Genomic DNA, 15474 nt, shown 5'->3' with positions numbered 1-15474 from the left:
TATGACTCCCCTCATTCACGGCACAGTGAATGCAGGAAGCAGTACATTAGAAGACATTAATTTAATAGATCTTTTACCAGAGTACTTAAGCTCTGCTCTGCGGGGGACGAGCTGCTCTTAGCGATGTGTGGCTGTAAAATATGAAAACAGAGAGGAGATGATGCAGCAGCAAAACGCAGCGCCATGCAAAGTAATGGCGACTTCTTTTAAGCCACGCTACGGGCGTATATTTGTTAGGGGATAATGTGAAGTTGATTGTAAGGTTATACTCTGTATTTATGGTTATAGATGTTTTTCTTCTAGTTTTTGTATAAATAATGAGATTTTGTAAATAGTATTTTTGAAGAAAAATGTGACTGTAAAGTTTTGGTATCTATGGTGATATATCGATCACATGACAGATCAGTGTGTATATAAGGAAACCGGAAACAGACTCAGGCACCACACTAATGAAGGCAAGATAGCCGAAAGCGTTTGATGAATAAAGCGCCGTGTACTGGAGTAGAGCTGTGCGATGTGTTTTAATTTTGACAGACATTCGTGGGCCCCAGAGGATGAATCCTGCAGCCTTTGGTGATCCCCTGACTTTTCATCCAGCGCCACCATGAAGTTGACATGTGAGGTTTTTAATGAAATGTCTTAAAACCTATTTGACAATGTGTCATCCACAAGTCCAAGTCCTCCAAATTAAATAAAACAAAACACGACATTGGTCCGTGCCCTGGAGAACAACACATGGAAACGTTTTCTGATCTGATGCCTCCATCATTTGTCTGTGCATTCAAAAACAATTACTAACCACTGTTGAAAAATAAATCCATTTTATTGTGTGACAAAGCGATGGTTAAGGTTTTGGGAAACATCGTGGTTTGGGTTAAAATGACAACTTTGTTAAGGTTAGGTGGGTCCTTGTTCTGCGCATAAATGGATTCTGAAGCTTTTCTGAAGTGAATACGAGGCTTCAGCAGTCAGAGTTAGACAAATCAAGTGATCTTCCAAAGTTTTTCTGTAAAAAAAACAAAATCGCTCTTTTTGTTACTGCGGCTCAACGGGGAAAAACGGATGTTGTTTTGGGGCATTTGCTGAAACGACTGATGGTGTTGTTCTTCTTGGACGGACAGTCTCATACATTCATGTTCCTCTCAGGATGGATTGTAATAACTCTGGTGATCCTCGGACTTTTCCAGTAGCGTCATCATCAGGTCATCACTTTTAATTCGTCTCTAATACGACAAGTATTAAAAATATCACTTTGGTTTATGTCCAAATATCTGCAAAACTAATGACATTCCCATCAGCCTCAGCTTTGTGTTTAGCGCTAATTAGCAAATGTTAGCACGCTAAACACAGTAAACTAAGAGGGTTCATCTTATCAGCAAAAAGCATGTTAGCATTGTTATTATGAGCATGTTAGCATTTAGCTCAAAGCACCACTGTGTCCAAGTACAGACTCTTTTAACATTTGACAGATCAATGAACTTTGGGAGACAAGAGCTGTCAAAAACGTCTAATGCCCTGTTAGCAGCCTTGTTTTAATATCTTGTATAATAACTTGTTGTTTGCTGGCATTTGATAAAGCTTTCACACAGGGTTCATCCCCCGGGGACCATGAATGTCCATATCAGGGTTCGTCCTAAAGTCGGAGAAAAGACAATACTGTCATCACAACCAAAATAGTTTTAATGGCAAATGTCATGTCAGTCAACTGTTTTCTGATCTGACACAGCTATGGTAGAGGTTTAGTTAGGTGTAGGCACAAAATCCACAGGACACAGGAAACAAACAGCAACGTTATTTCTCGCCTATCCCTCCACCCCGAGCAGATCCAAACTGTCATTATCATTTGTTGAAAACCTTCTGATGTTGAACAGCCTCCTGTGAAGTGTAGTTTAGCAACAAAGATTATATAAAATACACACATTATTTGCAGAGCAGATCCACTTTCATTTTTCACAAGTTAGTCTTCGTGTTTTAGACATTTAGTGACCGCTCTTATTTACAGAGCCATTCTGCTGTGGTTCAGTGTTTTGCTGTAAGAATCAAACATATGACATCTCAATGTCAGGACAGTATGTTACCCTCCAGACCAGAGACTCCCAAACACGGGTACTTCTGCAGTTACCAGGTACGTGGACAAATTTTTAAGCTCAGCTAATTTGAAAATATAGAAATTATGATTTGATAATATGTTTCCACATATTTGTGTTCAGGAGAAAAATCAAGAAACAGGTAAGATTACAAATTTGTGGGATGCTGATCTTTGTAGTTATTGTCACAATAACTTACCAACTATGGTACTCCGCACAAGACATGCCTCAGTCTTCCACCAACCTGAGTCAATGTAAGTTGATTAAGATTACAGAAAAATTAGTAAGAAAGAAGACAACAAAAATAATAAATAATAATAAAACTTTATTTATAGAGCAAAGTACAAAGTGCTTCACAACACGAGAAATAAAATACCACAGTAAATGACGAAATATAAAGAAATAAAATACACAAAAGCAATAAAATAAACAGCCAGTTCAGGTAAAATCAGGATCTACTTTCCGAGTAAAATGTGTTCTGAGAAGAGACTTAAACGAAGACACTATATTTCTATTAAAAATCTAAAAGTAAAGATACCGTAAATGGTTGAAACAACCAGTTTCTGTAATTTCAAACGGCAGTAGTACAAACGCAAACTTGGCCAAAACTACTTACTACCACTGAACGATGCCATAAAGCCATCCCATCCATCCAAGGGGTACTTAGGGCCCGCTGACAGGGCTGTGGGGGGACGTCGGACAAAACTGCTCCAGTTGACGGGCTGTGCCTACCCTTCCAGTTAAACATGGAAAATGTGCCCCATTTGATCTATGTTAAATCCAAACAATAAACAGAGGGGCTCTCTGGCTCGACCTCCGCTGTGTTATCGTACCCAGCATGCTTTGCCCTGCCCAGATCTTGTGGGACCTTTCTCTCCATTAATAGCTTTTTTTCCACTGTTTTCATTGCAAGTTATTTTGAACCCTTTTTTTTTTCTTCCTGTGAGCAGGAGCTGAGGCAGATATGTGGAGCAGAATACTCACAACAACAAAAATCTTTCATTTTATTTCATTTATGCAAAGACATCATTTTTATTTGAAGCTGAAACATGAAAATCCTCCAAAAGTCGGGGTGTTAGCCGTCACCTGTGTCAGCCTATTTGTTTGCCTGGCTGAAATGAATCAGCAGGTTTGGTGGACAGATCGACCCCAGGCCAAGGGACCACTGATTAGGTTTTGGTGATGATCCAGATCTGGGTTTTCCAGCAGTTGTTACACGTCCTTAAGGGACGTTGAAAGGGTCAAAATATCAGTTTTACTTAAAATGGGTGTGAACTGGAATTGTTTTCATTTGCAAGGCAGCACCTTTTAATGATCATTACACCAACATACTGTATCGTGTTCGGATGGTGATGTTGGTTGTTTGGTCGGCCTGTTCATTAGCCCAAAGCAAGTTATCTCGACAGATCCAGTATTAATATTGCATGATCCCCAGAGACCTTTTTCTTTCCTTTGGTGACGCCCTGACTTTTTGTTTCAGCTGTAGGCCATCTGTCTTTCCAAGACAGATATGTAATCTTTACTCCTCCCAAGTGTAACTACGTCAGTAAGCAGTCTGTGGAGGAAACCACTCACAGGGTCTTTATTCCTGTGATAATGGACGAGCGACACTGCTGTTGTAGCGTTTATCTGATCCCTGATCTGTATGGGTGATTGAGCAGTGTGAGTGAGAGACTGTAAAGATGAGAAAAACTTTTGCCTCGCTCGTAGTCCAAAGATTTGATTCATGCATGTGTTTGTGTTAGTCGATGTATAGTTGTTAGCTTGCTAGCTAAACTGGTATTGTTGTTATTAAACTGCACAAGTCATTCTTCCTCTGCCGTTTTTGGCACTTCAGGTGCATTACCAGCACCATCTGGACTGCAGTACAGCTGACCCTGATTTGCATGTAGCCCAGGAAAACCAAGATGGATGCAATCAGATTTGTAATCTACGTATATGTGGCTGTGGGAATGAAAGTGTCTTAAACCTTAGCTGGATGAGACACTTGAAATGACAAGTGTAAATGGGGCCTGAGATGCAATATTAGACTGACAGAGTGATGTGATGTTCAGACCTACACAGGCCCGTTACGTTTATAGATGGATTTCAAATGAAAAGAAAAAAGGACATTTCTTGGTGTCTTAGTAAAGCGTTGTTCCACCACGAGCCTCCAGAATAGATTCTCCAAGTTTCTGAAGTGTACTGGAGGGATGAACAGCAATCTTCCAAAAGATATTCCTATATTTGGTGTTTTGATGAGCGCTGTCTTACACGTCGCTTCAAAATCTCCCACAGGTGTCCAGTTGGGTTGAGATCTGGGGACTGCGAAGGCCATAGCAAATAACACATCGTTTTCCATCATTCCTTCATTTCATTCAAGAAACAAACTAGCAAAAAAGACATTGGTATCATATAAAAATGTCGCAGGTTATGACTTTAGCTGCTGAGGCATTCTGCATTTTCTCCCCTCTGACCTTCGTCTCTACATCGTCACCTCCTCCGTCATCGACGACAGTTTTCTGGCAGTGTTTGCCTCGAAATGAGCTGCTTCAGTTTGTAACGGTGTCACTGTGGCAGCCCGAGGCCAACTGATAAGACGGGAGCCATGAGATCATTCTGCTAGTTCAGCTCAGTAATCTGTGTGGGAGGTTTACAGGGGGGGGGGGCGTCCAACAGCATCTGCCCTCTTGTTTGGTTTCATAACAGCGCCTGCTGTTCCCATGACAGCATAACAGGGACCGGAGAGGAGGACTGTGTTTGTTTGGGTACAGTTTTCTGTTCCGAAGAGGGCATAACAAACAACTGATAACATCATGATGGATTACGCTGGAAAAGATGTGATGTTGGATTTAAAAGTGTTTTGTTGGAGATTCTCTCAGCAGCTTCTATCCTCTTTTCAGTCACATTAAAGCCCAGACGTGCTGCACTCTCGTCCAAGTTTTTGGCAATGATTTTATTGCATATTGCTCCCCAAATTGGCACATATCAGCTACCGTACTTTGACTACTTAATCTGTCTGTTTGATGCGTCCGGCGTGTGCTACAGGCGTCAACTGATGCATGTCAAATGTCACAACACAATGCAGCTGCTGTTTACTGCACTGCAGGTTTATCCCAGTGGCCAACTGCCATAAAAGCATTTCCCCCATTGCCATTATAAAAGGCACATCTATACAAACTACTGACAGTTGGTCAAGTGTTACACTTTGTATTATGATTTTTTAAACCACAAAGGTTCATTCTTGATTTTGGAAACTGTAGTTTGATAAAAACAAACAAACAAACAAACAAAAAAAACGTTCACTTACTATCATCATCAGCAGAAATCATCAATGGATGGAATCACTCAGAGACACTGACTTTCTCAGAGCCTATAAGAAAAATAGTTTTTTGTGTGAGGCCTGATGTAAAATGCATGTCCCATATATTTAAACACTAATGCACATGTGTTGTTGGTCGCACAGTGTGGAAGTAAACCAGGAAGTTGCTTTTTTGGATAGTGGCCTAGGTGAGCAACTTTCATTGGAATGAATGGGGGCCATCTTGGAACAGTTCTCATAATACATCTGTGAGCTGTTGTTCAGTCCGAGTCTGTTTCTACACATAATACAAAAGAACAGTTCACAGTTAGTGAAGCACAGCCCCCCGCCCCGCTTCTTGATTAGCTTTATTATTCGAGAGGGAAATTGGGGTGGAGTGTGGGCACAACATCGAACATGCACAACAAAAACATGAGCGGAAAAAATATTCAAAGACATAGTCCGCATGTGGCAGACACCCAATACCAGTCACAACATTTATGGTGTCATACCACACAAGCAATGCACAATGCTGCACAGCACCAACCTGCAGTGGTGCCAGTGTTTGTGCTAATCTCTGCATTGAACACAAAGAGATCATTGAAATTCTCATGTAACTCTCAGTAAATCAGCAAAGTCACGCTCTTCCAAAAATAGTGGCGTTTTCTTTAAACACCCGACATGTTTATACAAAGATCAGCACTGCATAAGTGTTATCGATCGAGTCGAAACCCACTTTATGTTTACTGAACTTGGCATTCGTTCTTAGCAAATCTTCATATTATCGTGTTAACATGCTGAATGTCAGCATGTTTACACAAAATAGCTGTTAAAATGCACGGCATGCTAACCACTCTGGCTAGACTTTCATTTAACTCTTGCATGTATGATACTAATCAAAAAGTAGGGAGATTTAAAAAGTTTCTAATATGTGAGTCAAGACACTTACTTTAGGACTCACTTCAGGTGTAAGTGAGCTTGAATTTAGCAGAATCCTGTCAGGTTTCTACTGGGTTTTGTTCTACATTGTCAAATTTATGCTCAGCTTTAATTCAAAACGCATAACCTGCTCAGTGATATGAGAGGATTTCATGCATCAATTATCTCTTACTTTATTGGTTACTGTGATGGTCTGTGATGGTGATGGGAGTCTTCTGAGGTCACTTATGAGTGACTCATGAGTCATTTCTCAAGTCAGTGACAGGCTAAATCCCCGGTGGGCTGACCAACAACCACTTGAGATTCATCAGCGTTCGGGAGCTAAATGGCTTGTTAAAACTTAAAATGACGTAAAATGAGCAGAGGCCAAACCCTGTCTCACTCTCATGATATCCTGCCCTATCCCCCCCCCTTTACTCCCAGAGTTTATGAGGGAAGTGACTTCATGCTCATTCCATTTGAAAGGCATGTGAGAGTTGGCTGCTGGTCGGCCGCATGTTGAGAGTGATGTCAGCTTTCTGGACTGGCCACCGCAGATTAGAGCTCTTGCACAAACTGCTGGGAGGATAAGAACCTGCCTTTGTCTCAGCCCACGAGTTTCCCCCTGATGACTGACGTGGTCCGGGAATGTATAGTAATTAAAGTCGCGCTGGGCAAGATTTTTAAGTTGGGTGCAACAGAAAGGAGTGTCCCAAGCTGCCATAGATTTGCCAAAGCTAATTTGAAGGTGTCATGTCATTGTTTCTTAGCTAAGAAACTGAATCATGAAATCCCAGATAGTTTCCTAATGAGAACCAAACAAAGCAGAACTCAACTCTATTAAACAGCAAAAATATGTTGACTCTCTCTGCTTTAACTGCTTTAACGTAATGATTAAGTATCTGTTTGCTGCCAAATGTCTGTATGCTAATAGACATCTTAATCTTGAATACAAAACTGCCACCTAAGTGGCAGCGGATGAGAGCATATGCCAAATACTATAAATGTAGATGGGAATGTAAAAGCCTGAAGTATAGAGAAGATAAAAATACCTGCGATGACGGAGAGGAGAGAGGTGAAAACTAAGGATGAATATTATCATCTCCCTCAACTGTTTAGATCATAAAAAGCACTTCCTTCCACACTGCTTCGCCCAACGCTGTCTCCTAAAATCATGTTTGTATTAAATACTAGTAAATTTAGCCAAATATATTTTGAAGGAAATGTAATTGCTACCTGGATTATGTCCACAAAATGGTACGTTAGTTTAGGGAATGATTGTAGTTTTGGGTAAAAATTGAAAAAGAAAACACTGTTAGTGTCACTGTTGACTTTTTCAATACTTAACCAAGACTATAATCTTTCATTACGACACTGTCACTATAACCGAGTGCCTTGAGTTGCCCAAACGTAACCATAAAAATGTTATTCATGCTTTAGTTGCTACGAGTGTATATTGTGGGAAAAAAAGATGTGAACGTTTTGCAGATACATTCAGTATGAACATTTTGAGACACACAACGTTTCCTCATTTTTCTTCAAAAATGTAATCCAGATGGCTCTGCGTTTCATTCAAAACATTTGCTGCTAGAAAGTAGTATTATATAAATGTAAATTCTAGGAGACAGGGTTGACTTGGTGACAATTTCAACTTGCCCGAAGAAATGAGGTTGTCTGAGTCAGAGTCTTCGTTTAAGTCTCGTCTCAAAACACATTTTTATCTGAAAGCAGATCCTGATTTTACCTGAACTGGTTGTTTATTTTACTGTTTATTTTATTGCTTTTGTGTATTTTATGTGTTTTATTTCTTTATATTTCGTCATTCATGGTATTTTATTTCTCTTGTTGTGAAGCACTTTGTACTTTGTTTTGATAAGTGCTCTATAAATAAAGTTTTATTATTATTATTATTATTATATGAAAGCGACTTCATTCAATTCTAGTGCTTTTCAGGTTATTTCCAAAAGAAGCAGCTAAATATCTTCTTTCTTCTGGCAACCAGCAAAACTTTTCAACAACAATGTCAGCAGGTTAAAACTCTGTTTTGTACTCAATACACGGTGTGTTTTTTGACATTCCAGTATTGTTTTCTGTTTTCACTTGAATAAATAAGTATAAAATAGTGAATTAATCGTGGCTCATAATTGCCACCTGTTAACCACAGCAGACACTAATTCCTGCTCTGCTGCACTTTGACTGTCAATCAAATCGCAAAGTCGCACTTGGCAAAGTTTAGCCATGAAAGAACAGGATTACAAATGACTTCTCTTCCTCTCGGATCTCTGACCTCTGACCCGGTTTTCACGCGTTGTTTTACACTAAACTTCTATTTTTGCAGCAGCCGCTTCACGGCTCTGCTGCTCACTCATCTGGAGCCTTAAGACCCCCATATAAGGTGGCAGGTAATGAAGGCAGGGTCGCTGCAGTCAAAGGTCATCTGCAATATGATAATGTATATAAACCTGTATCTTATATAGTTTAAAGAAGGGATCTACTGCAGCTGCTGTTGTTGTTTCACTTAATCTCTAAGAAGTTTCAAACTGTTCAAACTCTTTGCAGCTGTCAAAACGTACAAGGAGCGATATGCTTACTTAGGTTAGAGACAATATGGATACATAAACATTTGAGAAAAGGGTATCTAACAATGCAGGATAGATGGAGAATAAGTTCATGCACCAAAAAACCTGAGAGCAGTTTGCAAAAGTAGGTTTTTACCATATCTTGTAAAAATGTGAAAAAGTATAATTTGTTGTCAGAATTGCACCACATTTGAGGTCATTTAGATATTGATGATTTCTTCCAAAATAAGTTAGTACAAAATTTAGCCTGAGGTCAAATTGTGAGCATAATACTACAATGTGTACACTGATGGAAAAGGAAATTTCACGTTTAATGTTTAGATGCCAGGTGATAAAATGATGATGAACAAATACAAAACAAATACTAATAAAATCAGTAGGGATCCAGCCACTGGTGTATATATATATATATATATATATATATATATATATATATATATATATATATATATATATATGATATGTGTGAGCTTTAGTAAAGGATTTAAAAAGGTGGTGCTGCTCATATCTGTGTGAGTATCTCTAAAGTCTGAGGGCCGCTGAGGACAGTGTGACCGTCACCTCTTAATGGTGAACTTCAGATGAGAAATGTAATGGAGGAACAAAAATTAAATTTCAAACTTTTGTTAAGCAGATATGTTCGTCTTAAATCTCAATATAGAAACACTTCATGACGTGGTCTCAGCACGTGCCGTCGCTACATGCTGATTATCGCTATGACGTGCTGAAGATGGTAATGTGAGCGTGTAAGTGTCACTATTTCAAGCATAGTGCTTGATAGAGTGATAATAGTCGAGCACTGTACGGTATATTTCAGCCTGCAATGTCGAGTGGTTTTCCATTGATTCATAAAAGCCAGAACGACACGCTGATGCAAGGAAACTCCACTGGTTTCTTGCAACACTATTGGTCTACACTCTGATTTACACGGACCCTGGTACAGAATGTGTATTTTTGTTGCCATGTCATTCCCTGTGCAGGTAAATGTGCTCATGTACTTGTGTCACCATAGTATTAAAGTGTAGGAAATGTACTTTGACCGGTGCAAAGCGGACACCTGTGTAAAGTTTCATTGTGTTGTCTGAGGCCTCTAAACAGCTTGTGACCTCACCCTAATCTCTATAAACAGATATCTGCATATGAATGCAGAATCTGTAGGCAAGGGACAAGATTTTGGTATCTGAAGCGTTCTGGTTTCCGTTTGTAGTCCGAGTAGTGTTGACCAATCATGTTTGAGCGGGCTTTGGATGCATGCAGGTAAACAGTCCGTGTGGAGAGCAAAAGATGCAGAATGCATTGGCCAAAATGCAATCTCGGAACCCATCGGCTATCGTCCGACGACAACTTAGCTTTTTATCAATCTCAGAACGCAGAGATTAGCTTTTTAAAATTTGTATGCATTCAAATCGTTGTCAGACGACAGCCGTTGGGTTCTGCGATCGCTAATCGGACTGTAAACAATGGCCGGCGCACGGAAGAGGAAGTCTTGGCCCGGATATCCGTTATCTGGATATCCACTGGCAACACCGGAAGCCCCGAAACATGGGCCGTTGTCCCCAGAGCTACATAAAGCCAATGGGTTCCGAGATTGACCTCACCCTGACCGGGTTAGAGAGGTTGTCTCGGACTGGATAACTAGTTGGACATACAGGAAGATGTGAAAAAGTCAAAAATGTCAACTTGTTATCGTTTTAGCCATGTTAGCGGTGTGGTTACAGGAATGGCAATGTCGGTCTGTCAGATGCTCCACCACTTTGGTCCAGACTGAACTCAACTATTGGATGGATTTCCATAACATTTTGTACAAAACACTCATGGAGCCTCGAGGATGGATCCTACTGATATTGGTGATCCTCTGACTTTTCCTCTAGCGCCATCATCAGGTCAGATTTTTTATTTATCCAATACTTTGGTTTATGACTGAAAGCTGTCTGGATCTTTCGATAATATCACATGAACTTCCTCAGCAGTTTGCCCAGTTGTCATGGAATTGTGGATGTTCAAATGTCCATTTTTTTGGTAGCACTTTAAAGGGACATTTCACCCCAAAACACATATTTTTCCTCTTACCTGTAGTGCTATTTATCCATCTAGATATGAATATATAATGGGACTATTCTATATATATGGGACCTTGTTGTGAGCAGTTTCATGTAGGAACTATTGGTAGAAAGAAAATAGCTCCTACATGAAACTGCTCTGTTGGATTATCTTGAGTAACCGGGTCATGATTTATGGAAAGAGACGTTGCTATTAAGTTTTTAAAGAATTATTTTTTTTTTTGCCGCTTTAAGCACCACAAGCCGAGTGCCATATAGTCCCATTATATAAAAAATATATGCAGACATCTCTATGGACGATATCTCCAAAACTCTGCAACTCCCACCAAAACACTCTAGATGGATAAACAGTGCTACAGGTGAGAGGAAAATCATCTATTTTTGATTTTGGGGGTGAACTGTCCCTTTAAGGACTTTTAGCTTCAAAGTTCATTCTTGACTTTGGAAACAAAATCTCACCTGAAGGTCCGTTTAGTAGCCGTTCTGGAGCTTTCCATCATGTCATCCTCATGGGAAGCTGAAATCGTTGTAGCCTTGGTTACTGCACACATTACATCATGGTTTACTTTAATTACTTCAGTTTATCTTACTAATTTATGTTGTGTAACTTAGCGGTACAATACACTGGTAAAGTATTTTTAGTGTATTATTTCAGAATTAAAGGTTATCATTATTACTCCAGTAGCTGTTTTTTTTCCATTATCATTAACAGCACTAGTAATATTATTGTTGCTGTGTAACATTTAAGTTGCTTACTCTTGTCCCCTTGCTTCAGGGTGATTTTAGTTCCTACCTGCTGCTGTTTTATGGGGGAAAGTTGTGAGTGTGACAGTAACGGATGTAATTAGTGTGTCTTACATGAATCCTGAGAGAGAGAAGTTGGGTTTGTTTCCTGTCTTGCTATGTTAATGTTGTTCAAAGAAGATTTATTAAAAAAGGAGAACTGCAGCCCGCTTATTCAACCCAGACTGACTGGATTCAGGATTACAATAATAACCCAATCGCATACCAAAAAAAATAAAAATCACTTTTCACAATTATCACTATTAACAACAGGGAAATTAGATTAAAGTCAAAACTGTGACTGTTTAAAAGGCATTTTGACCTGCTAGTGAACTTGAACCGCTCAGCAGCCGCTTTCCTCCTCATAAAAGCTTGAGCATGACGTGCTGTGGCTAAAAAAAATGACTACTGTTGGAAAGTTTCTTCGGAAACCACCTTTTTCATCGAGTGGCCGCAGGAGCTGTTACCGCCCAGATTTCTCACACCACTCACGCTGTTTTACAAGCTCACTTGGATAGAAATAAACCTCCAGATAGTCAGTGGCTCCCTGCCCGCTGAGCTCGGAGCAGGCAAACCTTTGGCTGGAGGAGGTTTCCCATTAAAACTTTGAGCTGTGGATAACTGGTGCCCTTTTCAGCCACAGCATGGTGTTACTTTATTATTTGTGTTGCATATTTCAACAACAAGGCAATTCAAAGTGCTTTACACAAGTCACAAAAGGCATTAAGATATAAAAGAGACACCAGACAATATCAATTTTAAAATACAATAAAGCTTAGATGTAAGCAATGAAAAAGGAGTTGACATTGCGATTAAAATGTGACCCCTGTAATGTGCTGGAGTGTACAGAAAGGAGTAGAAGTGTTGCAAAATGTTAGTCTAACTCTCTGTAATCACTGAAATTAGTTGTACTAAACGCTGTTGAGGTGTGAGTTGTATATTAGCTGAAAGGAGCTGAAGAGTCAGTTCCGTGTGGTTGCTAGGTCGTGATAAGTGGATTCTAAAGACCTTTGCAGTTGTTGCGTCAAAATCCAGATGGGAGAAGCTCAGAGGTGATCGTAATGGTTAGTCGCCTTCAGTTGTTACCGTGCGCTCACAACCAGGGGCGGATTTTCTAAATCAGGGGCCACAAAAGTGCCATACTTTACACAGCGGGGCCCGGTATTATACAGGGGGTCTGGGAGTCCTCCCACTTTCTGGTGATTTTTCTTCCTGCATGTAAATAACCACAAAACCTACCTAACAGCAAATCAACTTAGGGTAGAATTGTGACAAAATTCAGGCACCAGACAACAATGTTATTTATTGGGGAGGACAAATATCCCTATGCAGGCGGTGCAGACTCGTCTCCCATATTTGCCAATTTTGGGAAGCTGGAATTGTCTGTCCATATTAATTATAGCCTATGGACACAACACAGAGACGAATAAAGCAATTTCACTTTATTGTATTGTACATTTTAGTACACACACACACACACACTGAATTAGAGCAATGTGTCTTTCAAAATTCAGGCAATGACGTGCTGAGATTTGGCACTTGAGGGGCCAATCAGATTTCAGCTGGGGCCAATGCCCATGTGGCCCCGCCCCCTGGATCCGTCCATGCTTACAGCATTTAAGCTTTACGAGCAGTAGTGAGTGATTTGCAGAGTTTATTTTGCCCCAGGTTTAGCCTCTTAGGCAACATACGAGCTGCCCTGCCATCTCGGTGGTGGTTGTTGGGGCTGTATGTAGTTTGTGACTGCAGACATTACTCGGGGCAAAAAAGAAAGTCCTCCAGCGCCTCATCTTCAGCTGTTTTTATTTACAGATAAGGCATCACTAAATGGTTGCTAAGCTCACAGAATGTTTTACGTGAAATAAATCTGACATAAGTCTATTAATAATAATTATTAAGTTGTGTTTCGCCCTGCTGTCTCCAGCCTACACATGGCTGTGGAGGTTACTCCTTTCACTTTCTATAATATGTAGCATTTAGAAAATACTGAATACTGTAAGTCACTGTTAAAAAGAAATTAAAATGGGCCCAGTAAACTTCATCAAATTTTCTTCTCTTGCTTCTTCTAACTGTAAATCTAGCACACAGTTTTACAGAAAATATCTGCTTTTTGAGGTTAAGGATATTTTTAAATCTTTAATTTATCCAGGTGCAGTTTCATAAATGCCTCATTATGCAGCTCATGTACAAGAGCATTCAAGCAATTTTGTGCGTGATAACAAATCGTATTATTTGAGGAGGTGCACCAAAAGAAATAAATGTAGAGATTTTGCTGGTGTGATTCTCCTGCAGATTTGTTGTCTGAGGAGAAATAAGGACTTTGAACTAGTGTAAGGTCAGAGGCATTTAGGGAATAATGAAATCTGTGAATCAATATTATAGCTCCTAGATCTAACAAATCATTATCCAAATTTGACTGAAATATTAAACAGTGGATTAATGACAGTGAGTGTATTTGTTTTGGCTCTACTGTAAAGTTATTCTACGTCTGCTAACAGCCTCCAGCATCTGAGGACTCTGTGTCTAAAGCCCTCCTGCAGCACAGATGACTGACTGCAGTACTTTCCCCCTTATGGTGAGTTACAACGACCGCCAGACCTCTTTAGACCTCTTCACGAAGCTGGTTGTTCCCTTATATAGTCATTTTTGACTCTACATGTCTAAATCATATTGCACACGAAAAGCAAAGTTTTAAGAACGACAAAGTTGAGCTGGTGAATTTGGACAGCTGCCATCACTTTCAAAGCAGACCATGGGGAGCTCTGCACAGTTGCATTAAAGTCATCTTGAATTAGACGTCTTATTTACCATCACATTTTAAAGCTCACTGTAATTTTAAGTCATTAGTATCAGAGAAAAAAAAAAGTTTAAAATAAACACGCTAAACTTGACAAAGCAGCCTGCTGCCTTTACATTCCCAACTTTGAGTCTTTAATGTAATGTTTTTCCTCTTGAAACAGGATTTTGGGATAGACATAATGCAGGAAAGGATCATTACAAGTATAAACTAAAGGGATATTAGTCGGCAAGAGAGAGGCAGTTGGTTAGTTTTAGTTTAGATTATAGTCCCCCCCCCCCCCCGCACAAAACAACACAAAAAAACCCCAAACAAATACCAGAAGTAAAACTGATGTGACAGGAGGGGTCAAGAATTGCTAAAAAAAAAAAACAACCCATATAAATAGTTTAAGGAAAGGAAAATAGGCCACAAAATAAACAGAGCAACGCAGCACCAATCAGCGTACAATAATATATAAAACAAGAAAAGCTCAATCAGAAATCATCAAGATTAATTAGACAGCATGAGCTAAATGTACTGACAACTGTAATGAAATTAATTTGTTTTAATAAAAATGAGGTATTAATTCCATATCTGTGCACCATGATATGGGAATACCAGTCATGCCTGGTTTTACAAAAGAAGAAGTTGACTGATCTGTCCAGTATTATGAAAATTACATTGAGATTTGAGTTTGAAAAAGTTACTAAAAGATGGACAAAAGTTTAATTGGTGGGCACGGACAAAGGAGAATGATTGTTGACGGTTTTAACTGTGCTAAAAATGGTTTTCTGGGAGGAAAAGCTTTCTTTTTTTTTTACAATTTTTTTGTAATGTTCTGTCATTTATTTTTAAATAGATGAACATTGTGTGCTAAAAAGAGACATAATTTCAATGCCAACATTAGAAGTTTGCTTTATTTCAGTAATGACAGCAATTTAGGCCAGCAGACAGCTTTGGCAGAGCAACCAATGTTTAAAAAAACAAA

General features: G+C 39.5%; 1 protein-coding gene across 9 annotated transcripts in view; it reads left to right on the top strand.

The window, feature by feature from the left end:
- LOC122863118 (filamin-A-interacting protein 1) overlaps positions 1-15474 on the top strand; it is a 47885-nt gene that overhangs the window by 2429 nt on the left and 29982 nt on the right. For 2 of the 9 annotated variants that reach the window (XM_044169256.1, XM_044169258.1), the window contains exon 2: positions 14206-14282. The exons of the other annotated variants lie outside the window; for them this stretch is intronic. The gene's annotated coding sequence lies outside the window, so the exon portion shown is untranslated. The remainder of the gene's footprint in view (positions 1-14205; positions 14283-15474) is intronic. 9 annotated transcript variants of the gene reach the window in all.

The sequence above is a fragment of the Siniperca chuatsi genome, linkage group LG16 (genome assembly GCF_020085105.1).
Source record: "Siniperca chuatsi isolate FFG_IHB_CAS linkage group LG16, ASM2008510v1, whole genome shotgun sequence".
Lineage (NCBI taxonomy): Eukaryota > Metazoa > Chordata > Actinopteri > Centrarchiformes > Sinipercidae > Siniperca > Siniperca chuatsi.
This window is presented reverse-complemented; position numbering and strand designations above follow the sequence as displayed.